At 36.6% G+C, this 12742-nt stretch overlaps 1 long non-coding RNA gene across 1 annotated transcript in view; it reads left to right on the forward strand.

Moving 5' to 3' along the window:
- LOC131091573 (uncharacterized) overlaps positions 1–12742 on the forward strand; it is a 205331-nt gene that overhangs the window by 101147 nt on the left and 91442 nt on the right. The window contains exon 2 of the long non-coding RNA XR_009115406.1: positions 5837–5934. This is a non-coding gene — a long non-coding RNA (uncharacterized LOC131091573). The remainder of the gene's footprint in view (positions 1–5836; positions 5935–12742) is intronic.

Consider the following 12742-nt stretch of genomic DNA (forward strand, 5'->3'; position numbering starts at 1 on the left):
CACCATTAAACCATCTCCCCAAATGCCTCATCCACACATCATTTGAACACTTCCTGGGATGGTGATTCTACCTTCCTGGGCAGCCTACTCCTGCCAGGGCTTGTCCTGACCAATCTTTAAGAGAAAAATTTTTTCCTTATATCTAATCTAAAGTTCCCCTGGTGCAACTTGAGGCCATTTTCTCCAGATCCATCTACAAAGCCGCCCTACCCTCAAGCAGATCAACACTCCTGCCCAGCTTTGTCACAGACATATTTTCATTAAAATCTTTTCGTTAGGATTTTTCCTGCTGAAACTGAAGTTTCAGCAACGAAGTGTAAGCAATGGTTATCTGCTGCTGTGGAATGCAACAGGTGGATCCGTGATTGGTCTCCTGTGGATGTTTGGATTACTGACCACTCACGGCCGAGCTGGGTCCCGCTCTCTGCCGAGTGACACATCTTTGTTATTCATTCTTTTCTATTCTTAGCTTAGCTAGCCTTCTGAGAACTTTTCCTTTCTATCCTTCTTAGTATAGTTATAATGTAGAATATATATATATATATATATTATAAAATAATAAATCAAGCCTTCTGAACATGGAATCAACATTCTCGTCTCTCTCTTCACCTGCAACCCTTGTGACCACTGTCACACAACTTGGTGTCATCTGCAAACTGAGAGTGCACTCAATCTCCTTGTTCAGATCATCAATAAAGGTATTAAACAGAACCGGTCTGAGTACAGAGCCCTTGTGATCAACCACCAGTTGGATGCAACTCCATTCACCACCTCTCTCTGCTCCCAGTCATTCAGTCAGCTTTTTACCCAGGGAGGAGTGCCCCTGTTCGAGCCACAAGTATCCTGTTTCTCAGAAGCACAGAATGAGACAGGTTGGAAGGGATCACAGTGGGTCCTATGGGATACAACTGCCCTGCTCAAGCAGCGTGATCCTAGAGCACATTGCACAAGGTTGCATCCAGACTGCTCTTGAGGATCTCCAGTGTGGGAGACTCCACCACCTCTCTGGGCTGTCTTCTCCTATGCACAGCTATCTGCACAATAAAGAAGTTCTTCCTCTTATCCAGTGAAACTTCCTGTGCATCCATTTCTGCCTCTTGCCCTATTGCTTGGCCCCACCGAGCAGAGCCTGGCTCCATCCTCTTGGCATCCTCCTTTAAGATACTTATAGACATGTATATGGTCCCATCTGTTTCTTCTTGAGGCTGAACAGGCCTGATACCCTCAGCCTTTCCTCACAACAGAGATGTTCCCATCTCTTAATCATCTTCACAGCCTTTTGCTGGACCTGCTCCAGGAGCCTCATGTCTCACTGGTACTGAGGAGCCCAGAATAGGGCACAACACTCCAGAAGTGGCTTCACCAGGGCTGAGCAGAGATTCAGGATCACCTCCCTTGACCCATAATGCTATTCCTAATGCACCCCAGGGTACCATTGGCCTTCTTGGCCATAAAGACACACTGCTGGCTCATGGACAGTTTGTTGTTTATCAGAACTCCCAAGTCCTTCTCCAGAGAGCAGCTTTCCAGCAGGTCAGGCCCCAGCCTGTCCTGGTCCATGTGTCCTCCAAGTGAGGGACCCTGCAATTGTTTTTGTTGAACTTCAAATAGTTCTTCTCATGTCTCCAACTTGCAAGGTACTTCTGAAAAGCTCCACAGGACCTGGGGTACTAGCTATTCCTCACAGATTTCAAGGGGAATGTTGTGGGAGATAATTTTAAAGGCCTTACTAAAGTTCAGGTGCGCAGAGTGCTTCAGTTTAGGCATGCCTGTACATGCCTTAGTGCATATGGAAAAATTTGCTTCAAAACACAGTGGCAATCACCTGAACTTACATGATCAAAACCTAAAAGTCCTGATTTCAACATGTGCTTTGTCTAATGTAAACAGAATAAAAGTTCTCCACATGAAATTCACTGGGAATTTGCCCATCCAGTTTCATGGAATTCAGAATTCAGCCAAAAAAATTCATAAAACAAGGAAAAGGAAAATATTTATCACTTCGTTATTATCATCCCTTACAAGGAAATACAGAGAGAGAATATATGGCCTGGTGTGTGTGTACATTTTATTTGTATTAATATCAATGAAATTTAGAGGTTTTGTGGACCAATGGGTTTCTCAAACCACTTGGTTGACAGCAGATGGCTGAGCCCCTCAAAAAAATGGGGTTTTGAAAAATTCTAGAGATGGAGACTGTACAGGCTCTGTGGATAGGTAATGGCTTATTATTTACCTAATGACAATGACAGCACTGCATCACAGGGCCATGTGGTTAGACATGAAATTCATTTAGTGTAAAAAAACTTTACAGACTGAAGTGTGCAACTGAAATTTGCTACATATTTTTTATTACCTTAGTTTATTAACAATTTTGAGCATATCATATGGTGTTGCTTGATGAGGAATTTTACAAAGGATTGCTTTGCTTGTGAGAGGTAAGAGTTGAGGTAATTTTTCTTTGAAAGTCTGGTAGGTGTTTTGCAGAACTAAAAAAAAATCTATTGTGTGTTCTTAAGTATTAATCTCACTTACTTTGAGAATAATGTTAAATGATTTTGGAATATGAATTCTCTGTAATTAAGCTGTCTTCTCTAGATAAATACCCCCTTTAATGTTAAGAACTCTAGAAGAAAAAGTATCTTCAAATATATAGCACTTCAAAGCAAATGAGGAGGGAGGAGTTACAAAATCTGTGGTTGTATACATCCTCTCAGATCACCAGTCCTTTTGTGTATGCTACCCAACTCTGACATATCTAAGATTATCTTTTTGTATCCCATGCTCTAAAGGGCAAGAACATCTCACCCTGAAGCTGGAGATTTGCATTCTTCACCAGCTTTGGAAGGCAGGGTGCAGAGCTACAGTAGGCTCAGCACATTATTCAGTTGAGTAATCAAGGGGAAATTAGTCTGGGAAAGCACGCTTGCTGTGTTAATAAAGTCCTTTAGTTTTTGGGGTTTTTTTGGTGGTGGTGGTTTGGTTTTGGGGTTTTTTTTTTGGGTTTTGGGGTTATTTCTTCCTGTTTTTTCTTTTTTTTTTCTATTGTCTCAAAATCACCAGAATTTCACTGCCATTTTTTAATCTCCTCTTGAGAATCTGTGACACTCCACCTCCTGGAGTCATCCTCTAAAAGGGAAAGATATTTTTTCTAGTGATTTCATTCTACTGCTCTTGGCATACTCAGAACTCATCTCAAATCTGGTTTCAAAACATCACAGCGTAGCTGAGTGGGATTTAGCTGCCTTAATGTCATGTTGGATGTCTTGTGATATTTACTCATGGCCAGATGACCCCCTCAAAAGGTCAACTAATAGAATCCACTTTTATATCTGACTGTCCCATTTGGATATCATTAGGCATCTATATTTAGCCAGTCTCACCTATAATGTGTTCTCACTCTGAATGGTGGTCTAAAAGAAGTAGGTAGCTGACCACTAATGTTCATTTGCCCTTTGAACCAAAATTTTGTAATTTCCAGTATACCAAGAGCTTTTTTTTTCCTATTATGATACTTTTTAGTATTTATAATGCATATTAGGCGTGTTTATTATGTCATTGAGCAGAACATTTGCAAACCCAGAAAGAGAAAAATGGACTCTTGCACATCATTACCAGTCTCTACCAGGTAGTTAATTACACATCACATCAAAAGGAAAAAAATTGGTTGTGAATTCCCAGAAATAGTTTAGAGCAGGAAGAAAAACTCTTGGACAAATTTGGGATCTTAAGAAAGCACACTAATAAAAGTAAAAAACTAAAAACATCACAATGGCTTAATGTGTTGGCTTCTTGTCACTGTGAATACTGTAGCTTAGAGGAAAAAAGCTCTAAAACTAATTAATAACGACAACAGCAATTGATGATTAGTATTGACAATAAAATTAATGTTAATAATATTGATATTAATATTGATATTAATATTAATATTAATATTAATGTTAATATTAATATTAATAATAACTACAATGTATTATTTGCTTGAAATCACAATGGCAATAACATGAACTCAATATATTATTAGTAATGATATGATGAATTATACATATCTCAGTGTTTCAACGGAACCTCAATAGTTGTAGGAAACACATCAGGATCAAAGAACAACTCAGCGGTCATTCTTAATAGAATTATAATTCATAAAGATATCAATAACAGTTCCTGTAAGATTAACCCTAGCCAGAGATCAATTATCCAAGTGAAATATTGAAAGAAATGAAGGGAGAGATCAGAGGATGTAAGGCAGAAAACGATAGCAAATGTTAAAACAGAATTTAGCAATGAAGAAATTTACAAATTCTGAAGTGGAAAAAACCAGACCGGACTGCAAACTTATAATACTTTAAAAGGAAAAACTAATCCAAACTGATACATTTTCCGTTGTATGAAGGAATTACAGGCCATCGTGCAATTAAGCCGTGTCACTGGCAACACATTTCAGTTATGACCAAGTATCAGCAGTCTTTTTCTGGGACAGTTGGCACTTTATCTATAAATGGTTTACGCTGTGCAATGCAGGTGCTGCTGGCTTTCTAGCTGTTACTATTTGTAGGTTCTCTGGGGTAACTAGAGATTTTTGATATCAGTTATATTACAAGGAGGCAAATGAGAGGCAGTAAAAGTGACATTATTGTGGAGACATTTTTGCAATTTCTGATGATACCTTGACCCGGACATTTGTTCACAGACTTTAGCGTATATTTGAAAACTTGTTTGTCAGTAGCAACATTTCTTGACTTGAAAAATGATATCTTGTTGGGGGGCAAAACAAAACACCTACATATGAAATCAAGGGTTAGGCTTGCCTGTAGTTTTCCTATTTCTTATGAATGATTAATGGGTATTTTAAAGCAAGCTCTGCATTTTGATAAAGCTAACAAAGCTTCCTGGTAAAGCAAGTTCACATATTTACTGGTAGAATTTACAGTACAGTGGGTAATTCTCTGTCTCACATGTTTTTTAAAACTGACTTGTCCTCCATATGAAGCAGATTGTTTCAGTGTCATAGATCCATAGACACTAAAGCTTATCAAGTGAAAAAAAAATAAAAGGTAAGTTTATTTCAGTTCTTATATTGTATAACTAGATTCCAATTATGGATTCACACTAACTAGGAATGTACATACATGTCATTGGATATTCTGATAGGATCCGTACAAAAACAATGCCAAATAATTTCTTGGTGATTTAATACATCTTTATTTAACTTTTTCTTGGATGATGTATTCATTATTATTGGCATCATGTACTGGGAGATTAGTTAAGTGACTATAACTATGAAAATTGTTTAATGAGGTTACATTGATATAGGGCATATTCGAGGAGCCCTGGTAAGCAACATATATAAATGAAGAAAAAGAATGTCTATAACAGATTTAGTTCTAAATTTTTCCAAAATCAGGACTAGATTATTTTTATTGTTTGAGTACTTTTAGTGGTTTCTGAAGTTTCAGAAGCAATGCCTCTTTATTTCTCTAAGACAGTAATTAATTTGATTGTACTCAAAAGGTTTTCAAATTAACTCATTTTCTGGTATTTGGCATGAAATATGAATTTGTGTGTTATTTCCAAGCTACTTACAAACCTTGAAAATACCGTTGCTGTACATTTAATTATTTCAATTAGAGTTCCAGTTTTGAACACCTGCTTAAGAATAAAAATCCGTGCATTACCGTAATTCAGACTCTAGGGGTTTACCAGGATACACATCTTAACATCTCTATGTTCTTCTGCAAAGGAAATTCCAATGTCTATATTGTTTTCTTTTTGCTACAGTATCATGCCAAGAAAAACAATATTTTCTGACGATGCTTAAAACTTTGTTGTTTTATTTCAGTGAAAGCTACTGAATTATCAGGATTTTGGTGTCTTCGGTGGAGGCTTGCAAGACTGTTCAGTGGAAAACATATTTCTAAGGCCTTGGCTAGTCATCAAGTAAGTATCTTGTGTTTTCGTATATGTGTTTTGTTCATTCAGGTCCAATGAAGTGTTTGTGCTATCTTGGGTAAATAACAAAAATTATTTCACCATAATTTTGACTTTCTTTTCTATAAACATATTTTTCTCTAATGTCTGATGCTCCTTAGCAGTCTATAACCATTTAAGTCAGTGTTTATAAGTATTTTAGCAAAAAAAAGCCAAAACCCAAAGCAACATTTTTTTGGTATTCTTTTCAGTATCTCTCAGAATGCTATTCAGTGATCTGTATTACTCCCAACTATGAAGCATAAGGAGAACTAAGAATTGGTTGGATCATCTAAATATGTTGTGCTATTAGCCTGGTAAAAGTGGTCAAGAATGGTGTCTGGCAATCAATTACTAAAGTAGATAAAGCCAGTTAAATGGTACTCAAACAGTCAGGTTCTATTATTATCATCCACCTGACAGACTTTTTGATTGTCTCGTTTTTCTCACTATATCACATACTTTGTTCTTCATACATATAGTCTTAAGTATTTTTAATTCAATTAGATGAAGAGTAAGAGACTCAGGTAAGGCAGATCCTCTAATATCTTCTTATTCCTGTTGTCTGGCATAGTGGTTTTTAATATCTATTCTTTCACTAAATTTCTAAACCTAAAGGAAAAAAAATGGGTTGGTGGGAAAGCATTTTAAATAGGAAAGCTATAATAAAAGCCACAAACTGTAAAAGTACAAAATAGGGGGAAGCTAGCTGTAACATTTAAATTATACTTGCATATTCTACTCAGATTACAGGACTTAACCTTTTAAAAATTATGCTGATAAAGATTAGACAATTAATGCACTCTTTATGTCACTTCTCACCATAATGTAGTGATTTTGATTTTGATTTTTCTCAAAGAATGCATGAATGTTATTTTAATTTTCAGTTAAAAATTGCTTCAGTCTGAGTGGCAATGCTTGAACTTGTCTCAAAATTATGCATTTGAATCCATTTACAAAATATTCTGTGTTTAAAAAATCATAGTCCATGAAAACCAGCAATGCTTATTTATTTATTTGCTCTTTGATGAAACAGAAAGTTAAATTTTTGTGATGGAAATAATTTCTAATTAGGCAGCTCAAAAACATAATCTTCTTTTACCACTTGGCTGTATCAAAAATAAAGAAGTATTCCTCTATAAGGAACAAGAACCAAGTTTTTTTATTTTTGGATTTGATAGCTCTGACTGACTGTGTCATTCATTGCTGCCTAACTTACAAAATACAAAAGTTAGAATTATGTCCTCATTTTGATGCTCTTTTATGAATTTAACCTAACAAAAATAGATGTTGATTGAACTGGTTGAATTATGAGGAAGGATGATGAGACTCAAATGTTTAATTCAGTTAGCACTCATTGAAGGCAGTATCTAACCTAAAGTTGGGAAGTAAATTTTACCTTAAACTCAATGAAAAAATAAAACAGGGTTCAAGTAATAGAAACCACAGAAATAAAACTGAAGTTTTTTAACCAGCTGACCTATCTAGAAAATTTTGCACAGCTAGTCTTGCCCTGGATTAATTTGGGATTCTTGGGATTTTTTTTGTCTCTAAGGCTTTAAATGCTGTCTGAATGTATAGATTTAAAAGTTTCATATTTTTTCTTGCTTTGTAACAAGTTAATTCAATTTACAAGTTCAGAATTTTTATATTAGAGTGCACATCTGTGTCATTCAAAAGGTTACACAAAATGCTGACATATGCCCCATCTTCAAACGTACAAAAAGAAAGGGAGCACATTCAATCACGCACCTGCTCATAGACTGAGAAATTTAATATAGATAATATTAATTTTTTCTTACTATATCCCATTATTTTGTTCGTACTGTGTCTAAATAGCAGAAGTGTTCATTGTATCAGTTATGTATGGCCAAATTAGAGAAGACTGTTTTAAGGATCTGAATGTTACAAGTGTCTTTTTCAATGTCATTGAAAGTCAAGAAGTTTTTTAATACTCTTTTAAATGTTGAATATTTTTGGTTTGCTTTTGTATTTTCTTTTATCACACTAACTTAAAAGTGAAAAATCTCTTATAGGGAACAAAGCCAGTTGTTTTTTTTTTCTGGTGTGCTAAAAAAGCAAGAGTGATTGATGTCAGTGACTCATGGTTAAAGATGCTGCTGCTTGAGTGCTGTGACACTGGCATGATCTCTTTGAGTAGGTTAAAGTGTAACACAGAGAGGTGGAATAAAGGCATTCAGATATGAGGTGCTCATCAGATGACACATTCCCAAATTCACGATCTCTTTGACTACTATTACAATGCTGTACATCTTCAAAACCTTTGAAGAGCTTTAGCTGTGCAGTTCCCTTTCATGTCAGCAGGAGACAAGCTTTGCTGTAATAAGATTTAGCTGGCTTCCTTTCCCATACTTTTTTTACTGAGCAAAACAGACCCTGATCACTTTTATTATGATGTGCTATGTATTCTGAAAGTAAGTTTAGGCAAGTAGTAGATTAATTAAGTAATGAAGCATGTAATAAGTAATCAGTATAAGCTTTCATATCGTCTTAGCAGTCGCATTTTCATCTATAAATTTCTTTCTCTATTTGAGTCCCTGAACACTTAATAAAAGTTTTCAATATATCTTTGGTACTATTTTGTTTGTGGTCCATATTTTCTCTTCCTTTTACTTAGATGAAAAAAAGAAAATTTGGATGTGTGACCTTGAATTACTAGTTGCAAAAGCAACAAAACAACTTCCATCTGAGTTAGTGCTAAAATTTCTATTAATATTATTAATTTTAGTACAGAGTTTTACAGATATGATATTCAGTGAACCAAAAATAAGTTTTAAATGCTCAGTGAATACCTGTCATAGTGTTTTTAGGAAAGAAATAAACAATCCATCTCTCAAAAATATTTGTTTTTTTAGTAAAAACATTCTTACATTTAAATAAGAGATTATACTAAAATATGAGAAAATAAAGCATTAGCTGAACTACCACAGTACTTGAAATTCCTGAACTTAAATGCAAAGTAGTTGTTGGCCAGCATTCACTCATTTTACTTTGAAGGCAAATGGGCCATGAGTGAAATGAAGACAACTTTTTATGGTGTAGGTTTCTTGTACCACCAGAAGAATTTTTATGGGAATAAGAAATGTTATATCACCTCTGTTTGAAGGACCTCCAGTGGCCAGGAAGGATGAGTTAGTCTGTGGACAGCTATCTTGGGTTTTTGGTATTGATTCATATAATTTGAGATTCTTTAGGACAACTTGCCACGAACTGGTGCGTAGCTCAGCTGCTCTGATGCATCCTGAAGAAACGTGAATGGTCTAAAAAGCAAGATGCATTTAAAAAATTCAATGGGTGAATTGTGAATACATGGAAGCACTTTTAATATACGCTTTCAATTCAACTGAATTGTCACAGGAGTGTCATAGGATGCTACATTAGGAACTATTACCTTGTTATATATGAAAACTAATGAGGCGAAGAATCTTATGTCTAGAAATAAATATGTGTCTTTAAAAACATAGAAGTTCTACAGAAACATAGTCAAGATTTAATTGAATGATATATGTAACAGAGACAGAAGACAATAATTCCTACCCAGACTGCATTGCCAGTTTGCATTAAGGGAATGCAGGCAGAGATTTTCTTTCTGATGATGAACTGCAAGAGCCAGGCACAGTCCAAAACTCATCAGTTGACTTTACAAAGTATATTCAGCAAATAGCAAATGAACTTATGAAGAAAAGTAGTCAGTAGAAATGTATTTAAGCTTTGAATAAATATACCTATTAACCTCTTTTTCAGTTGGTTAAAAAATAAGAAGACTTAACATAGTTTCTGATCAACATTTGGACCCTATGCTCTACTTTTTGGATTTAATCTCTTCCACAGAAAAAATGGATAGCAACTCTCATGCTTGGCATCCATGAAACTTTTCCACTTTCTTAAGAGTCATAATGAGAAATAATGAGTACAATTTTGGATTTTGCCCATAAGCATTTATAAAGCAACTGACTAGGATGCTAAATATTATGATTCGCAAACCTCTAGACATAAAAAAGGACAGAGTGAATTTTTCTTTTCACTAATTTTAAGATACAACAGGCAGAATATGCCTCTGTTCAAACTGAGGTGCAAATGAGACCATATGCCAAAGTCACCCATATGGAGTTTTTTAACAATAAATGTGAGATAGAGAGTCAGAAAGAGCTAGAAAAGGGAGAGGGAGAGGCAGAAGACCTGGCAGGGTGTGGGGGAGGGAGAGAGAGCAGAGGGAGAGCTGGAGATGAGGCACAGAAGTGAGGAAAAGAGGGATGGGGAGAGAGAGGTGAGTGGTGTTCTCCATCACTTTGGGGCTCTTGGTGGTGAGACTGGGGACTCAGCTCAGTCTTCTGCTGGTAGGTTCTGTGCAGAAAGAGGTGCTGAGTCCACAGAATCCACCACTATCAAATCTTTTCACTATTAATAAATTTTAGCAAACAGGGAAAGTAATGCTTCTTGGCTACATGTTACACAGTTTCCTTAATAACTAGTATTCTGTCTTCTGTTGGTTAAATTATTCCCTCATTCCTTATGTAATTAGTCTGCATTCTCAGTCGTTCTCTTCTTTTGAGTCAGTGGGTTTCTTGGGTCGGTGGTCCCTGACTCAGTGGTTGCAATCTCCCACTGCTGGAATTACCTTTTACCCAGCTGGAATTGATTTCAGGACAGTTGCTGAGATGGTTTTTATAGTTTCTTTCTTATCTTGGGAGTTATGCCAAATATCCTTGTGGTCCCTCAATTTTGCATTCTCTGTACCCATTATCAATAACATATCCCTCTTTCCAAGCTTTGTTAACCTCCCCCTCGGTGTGACATCATTGAATTTATCTTCTGAGCCTTGCACCACCTTTATACAGCCCAAGTTCCATGTATCCACAGAGGCCAGTGTTGTGGTCATGGTGATGACAGATTCCATCTCTCCCATAACTTGGGGGAACCTTTGTTTGAGCAATGACATGCATATGAGCAGTCGCTTCTTCTCACACTCTGTCAGTGGGGGAATTTTGTCTGATTTCCCTGAACAGGATGAGCTAGCCAGATCTCTGCCAAGCCTCTGCCAGGCCTGGAATTGGCACTTTCCTATCATAAATTCCTCCCTTCTGTGCCCTTAACAGTGTTTGAGACAGGCAACTCTACCTTTTAGCTCCTAAGAACTATTGGTTAATAATTTTTTAAAAAGTAAATACCATTGCATTTCTCCATCATAAGGTGCACTCTTCAGATATTGCAATCTTTTTTGACCACTAAGGATGTGCTGCTTAGATTAGGGGTTGGCTTGTTCAGGGTTAGATTTTTGACTTAAACAGAAAAAAAATAAAAGTTTGTATTTAGGAAAATACTTTCATGCTTTGAGTTTACACATTCTGTAAAACTAATGTACAAGGACTGTTAGAATTGTAAATTGCAATACTATATACAGTAGTATTCTCTTTGACAGCATCATTCCCTCTTCCTTTAGAATGTATTGTGTTTAACCTTAAACTCCATCTGCACAGGGGCAGCATCACCTTGAATAATATGTGCAGTTTATATTGAACTATTAGAGAATGTCCAATGGAGGGCAACAAGGATGTTGGAAGGCCTTGAGGGGAAGCCATATGAGGGGTGGCTGAGGTCACTTGATCTGTTCAACCTGGAAAAGAGGAGACTGAGGGAGGACCTCATTGCAGTCTGCAATTTTCTTTTGAGGGGAAGATGAAGAGAAGTCTTCACTCCAGTGACCAGTGATAGTACCTGGGGGAATGGCCTGAACTTGTGTCAGGGGAGGTTTAGGTTGGATATTGGAAGAGTTTTCTTCACCCCAGAGGGTGTTTGGGCACTGGAACAGGCTGCCCAGGGAAGTAATCACAGCACCAGCCTGGCAGAGCTCAAGAAGCATTTGGACAATGTCCTTAGGCACATGGTGTCACGCTTGGGGCTGCTGCTGTGCAGGGCCAGGAGTTGGACTCGAATGGGGGCTCCTTCCAACCCAGCTTACTCTGTCATTCTGTGATATATAGATTCTAAATATATGTAGAAGGAAAGAGATTTGAGGTACACATGTATAAGAACTAGAGAAGATTTTGGGTACAATATGAAGACAAACTGTGTTAGTGATTAATATTCAGTGAAGGCAATGAAAATTTAATTCAACTAATTTAGGTAACAGAGCATCTCATTTTCTTTTGCACTCCGAGTATAAATGCTATTTTCATCTATATGGTGGTTCATATCAGCTAATTCCTGCATAACTACAGTTGCTGACAGTGAGTAAAACATTGTCTTTGCTCTTACAAGAACTCTTTGAAGCCCGCAGAGCAACACTGGCACAGATTGTTAGTAATAATTGAAATTACTTTTCTGAAAATAACTTATCTCTTCCTAACACACCTTATATTTCTGTCTGCTGTAATTTTCAGTCGTGTGTCCCTTTCTGAATGTACAAAGAAAGCCATAGTGAATAAGTATAGAGTGCAGGACTCATTAAAGATTGTTTGAACACTGTGCAGAGGATGTGCTGGGAAAAACACACAGAATGAATATTGATTTGCAATGTGTGTTGGGAGTGGGAAAATAATGCATTTTAGAAGAAGCTTACTTTTGATTATTTAAAACATTCCCTCTGTCTTTACTGACAAAAAATCTGTTTGAGCTATGTATTCCTGCAGGAATAGGAAGAACACTATTTTTTTAAACAATTGTTAGAAATGGATTAGCGGGAATCTGATTGCTTCTTAAAGCATGATAACTCTATTGGCTTTTCAGCTAGAGAAAGCAGATTTATAGGGTTTTTGGG

Source organism: Melospiza georgiana, chromosome 1, assembly GCF_028018845.1.
Source record: "Melospiza georgiana isolate bMelGeo1 chromosome 1, bMelGeo1.pri, whole genome shotgun sequence".
NCBI classification, from domain to species: Eukaryota; Metazoa; Chordata; class Aves; order Passeriformes; family Passerellidae; genus Melospiza; species Melospiza georgiana.